Consider the following 4,662-nt stretch of genomic DNA (forward strand, 5'->3'; position numbering starts at 1 on the left):
AGCTCATTACTGCAGTATAGCAATGTTTTCTATATTTTAATTTTATTATATGGATTAATTCAGTATTCATAGTCATTGAAGAATTTGAGTATGCCTGTGCACTATTTACATTATATAGCTAAACTTTTGGTTAGGTTTGGTCAAGATCAGCGTTCTCTGGCGTTACATTAGAAAATCTTTATAGGATGATATGTTTCTTTCAGCCATTTACAGACCGTGAGAGTCAGCAGTTAANTTTCAGCCATTTACAGACCGTGAGAGTCAGCAGTTGCCCTGTGCCAGCCCCAGTTCTCTGCTGATTATATCATGGGGGACTTGTAATATACATGCCTCACTGGAGTCTAGACACACTACATTTCCATGGTTACGCTGCCAAAGACAAAAATTAGAACAGCTTAGCATGACTTTTCTTTGCTGTGCCCCTTTCTGGTTCTCACAGATCATCTCTTGGATAAAATCCTTTTAAGAATCTCACCTAAGATCTATGTCTAGCTCTCTAGTTTATGATGTGAAGAGAGTCTACTTTCTTTTTTTCAAAAACAGCAATGGCATTTAACTGCTTCCAGTTTTCTGGCACCTCTACCATTCCCTTGTGATTCTCCAGAGAGCCCCCAAAATGCTTCAGTTCTCTCAGGTCCCTAGAATGTGCTTGTCCAAAACAGGCAAGTTGAGGTCATTGAAGGAAACACGAAGCTGTATTTCTCACAGTCCCTTTGCTATAGAAGCATTCATTCTTTTTTGTGTGTGTGTGTGTGTGTTTTTTCCTTTGCTAATGGGAAGAAGTAATAATCTCATCTTGTGACACTAGTCGTAGCTTGATTCCTGTGACTCCTTAAATTATTATGAGAACTACAGGAAAGTGGAGAGAAGATCTCATGAGGTTTAGAACTTGTCAGTACTGTGGCATCCCTCTTCTGCCCAGTGTTGGGTTCTGATATTTGGGGGCTCTTCCAGACATGAGGGGCAGTGAAATGTTTCACCCTCGGATGTGTATGGGCACCGTGGTCATTCTTCAGCCCAGCCATGTTAGTGATTGCCTGCAGCACCTTTCCGTCTTTGAGGAATCAGAGAATAAAAAATACCATCCCTGCCTGTGAAAATCTCCTCTCCTGCCTGGTACTGGTTTCCTTTACAAATTCATAAGTGCCGCACAGCCTCTACCTATCAACTTTGGTGGTGGTGGTCCATCACTTGCATCTTGCTGTGCTTAGCCTTGATCTGATTCATATTTTGCTGCCTCAGCTAGGTGATGAGGCACTAATGGTCAGTGACCCTGCCTTATGCTTGAACCTCCTATCCCCCAGCACATGTGGGCAGACTGGTATTCGGAAAATGCTCATCTGATATTGATCCTGGACAGTCAGAATCATCAAAATAAATACTGTGAAGTAAGTGTGGTATACTTATAGTGATGTAATAATATAATTACAGTAATATATCTTACAGTAAGGCTCTTCCTGTTTATATAAAGAATTAATAATTACTTCCCTGGTGATGTTTCTGTTTTCTCCTTTTCTCAAATTTTCTNATATAATTACAGTAATATATCTTACAGTAAGGCTCCTCCTGTTTATATAAAGAATTAATAATTACTTCCCTGGTGATGTTTCTGTTTTCTCCTTTTCTCAAATTTTCTTTGTTCACTGAATTTGTTTCTCTTTTCCTTGCACATTGGTATTTCATGATATTACAGTCTTGACATTTAAAATTTTTGATTCTTGGCATTATTTGTTTCACTGTTGCATAGTAACATTTTTGTTCTTTGCAACCATCTGCTTATTTTAAGGTGTGTAGTTTTTCAGTGGCATAGAATACTTTCATATCTTTACTGGCCTTAAATGTTAATCTAACATCTTTATGTGTGGCATTTTTTTCTTCATAGACTTCCTATCTTTTTCTAGTGAGCACCCGGTAAATACAGAAATGGGCTGTTTTATTCAGTTGATGATATTTTAAGTGTATTTTGTATCTCAAGCCTACCACATATACTAAGAAATAAAGATTCCCATAAAATCCTTCCATTGTGCTGTAGAAAGAATTAGTAAGCCGTTTTTTAAGGAGGGAAGTGGGCCTCAACAATGGTAACTTGTCCAACGGCACTTAGGTTTTGATCCTACATCCACTTACTCCAAGACTGAATGAAGTTCCTCCTCTACTCATACTTGAGGAGATCTCCCTCCTTGCAGGTAAGGCTCCACCTGAGCTTGGGCACCATAGAAATGAAGGATAGAAAATTCACCTGCTAGAGCAGGCATACAGACTCTTTTTTTTTTTTTTTTTTTTTTTTTTAAAGANACTTACTCCAAGACTGAATGAAGTTCCTCCTCTACTCATACTTGAGGAGATCTTCCTCCTTGCAGGTAAGGCTCCACCTGACCTTGGGCACCATAGAAATGAAGGATAGAAAATTCACCTGCTACAGCAGGCATACAGACTCTTAATGAAGCTGGCATTAGGGAAAATACACAAACTCATCACATTCACTGCCCATTTCTGCCTACTAATATGGGAAGAATAAAGCAACTACTGTTAGAAGCCTGGAACCCAAACCCACCTTCACTAATATGAAAGTCAGGAATGAGGATCAGAGATGGAGAGAGGTCAGGTGGTATGCATATATCTTCCCTTCTCTTACAGATGATTTTAGAAGAAGCAAGCTGATACTGAAATTTGAGAGAATGGGGGAAAAAAATCCCCAGATCATACTATGGAATTGAACATTGTAGAAGTTGATTAAAAAAAAAAATACAACAATAGNTTCACTAATATGAAAGTCAGGAATGAGGATGAGAGATGGAGAGAGGTCAGGTGGTATGCATATATCTTCCCTTCTCTTACAGATGATGATTTTAGAAGAAGCAAGCTGATACTGAAATTTGAGAGAATGGGGGAAAAAAATCCCCAGATCATACTATGGAATTGAACATTGTAGAAGTTGATTAAAAAAAAAAATACAACAATAGAGTAATTCTTAGGAGAAAACTATGAAGAATGTCAAGAATAGTACTTATGGTTTGACATATCCATATATAAGTTTACAGAGTAACACATTGAACAAATAAGGTCTCATGAGTATCATAGCACTTGGTGAGATTTGCCTGATGACCACAATGAGACATGGAAAAGATGGTCAGTCCTTCATTTATATATTCATTTACTTAGCAAACACGTATTGAATACTTGTTACATATGCCAGGCACTAGACTAGTCTCATGGTATGATAGATTGTGCTCTCAAGGAAACAGACTGTTGTGTAAACAAGTTATTAAAATATTTACAACGTTTTATGTGGGACTCTTCCCAGTCTTCAAATTTATGAAAAATCCCTATCAGGTCAGTGGTCTGGCAAACACATCACCCTTGGCGTGTTAAGGCCACTCCATTTCTTGCTTTAGAACTCATTCTTTCATAAACTGTGGGCCTGAAAAAATAGACCCTCTTTTTAAACACCATCTCCATTGCCATTGTCATATTTGGGTAATCAGATTCTTCTAAGGAAACCACGTTAGCTATAATACTCCACCAAAGATAACCTTGTTCTAGTTGTTAATGCCTTCCGTTTCTTTTAAATACAAGAGACTTTTGCTCATTTTCAAGCCCAAGTTTTAAACCTTTTTTTTCCTCCTATTGCGTAAGACTCTTCTGTAACTGGTAAAGCATTTGCGTGTTTGTAGACATCTTCTTGTATGTGAACTTTACAAACTGGCCCCTATAGCAGTCTAGAGGATTTATTATTATTTGTTTCACGATATAATCATATTTACTTATTGGTTATCTGATTAGAAAAATCAGCGATTCAACAAGCTTCTAACAGTTTTATTGTCCTTAGTACATTTTTAACTAAGAGCACTCCACCCCAACACTTTTGTCATTTTTTTGCTATGATGTTTTTTATACATTTTCTTAATATGTATTATTATTACTGCTACTACTACTGCAATTTTTAGTATTTAGTCGAACTAGCTGTACTTTTGGCCCAGATGTTGCCTTTCAAAAATCAAATAGCTATAAGGAGTTGTGATCTTTGTGCGTAGAAGTCTGTAGTATTTCCTAGGAACCATCTGCAAATCCTCAGTCCCTGCCTGTTCCTGCATAGGAGCCCATGAACAAATGTTAACTGTTTGTCTGCTTGTTTGCAGGAGGAATGCCCACTCCTGCGCAGGCCTCATTGGTGGAGGAGGGGCAACCACAGACACGCCAGGAAGCTGCCTCCACTGGCCCAGGCATGGAACCCGAGACCACAGCCACCACTATTCTAGCTTCCGTGAAGGAGCAGGTATATCCTCTTACTGGAATTTGCAATCAGTTATTTCTTCGATGCCTTTAAAAATTAATCCTTGGATGTGTTTTAAATTTGTCTAACGTCCTTGATGCCTTCACGTTTTTTAATTATAAGGTGTTTACATCCCTGAGTACATTGGGATGACTGGCACGTAGACCGCTCCAGGTGCCAGTCAGAATCGGAACATGCAGGATACTTGTGCGTCTGCAAGTAAGGACAATATCGATGGTGATTGGTGTCTCTGTCTCTCCCACATTGCAGAGTGTGTGCATGCACGCCAAGCCTTGTGAAGCATATTTTACACTGCTGACTTTTCTGTCAGGACCCTGGCAACTTGAGGCCTATAATATCCTTAGATGTGTTGACCATTTGAACATTTT

At 38.6% G+C, this 4,662-nt stretch overlaps 1 long non-coding RNA gene across 2 annotated transcripts in view; it reads left to right on the top strand.

Moving 5' to 3' along the window:
- LOC117801081 overlaps positions 1-4,662 on the top strand; it is a 75,142-nt gene extending 70,480 nt beyond the window's left edge. The window contains exons 2-3 of one of the 2 annotated variants that reach the window (XR_004623474.1): positions 4,140-4,276; positions 4,544-4,662. This is a non-coding gene — a long non-coding RNA (uncharacterized LOC117801081). The other variant, XR_004623473.1, reaches the window with a different exon arrangement.

This window comes from Ailuropoda melanoleuca, chromosome 2 (genome assembly GCF_002007445.2).
Source record: "Ailuropoda melanoleuca isolate Jingjing chromosome 2, ASM200744v2, whole genome shotgun sequence".
NCBI classification, from domain to species: domain Eukaryota; kingdom Metazoa; phylum Chordata; class Mammalia; order Carnivora; family Ursidae; genus Ailuropoda; species Ailuropoda melanoleuca.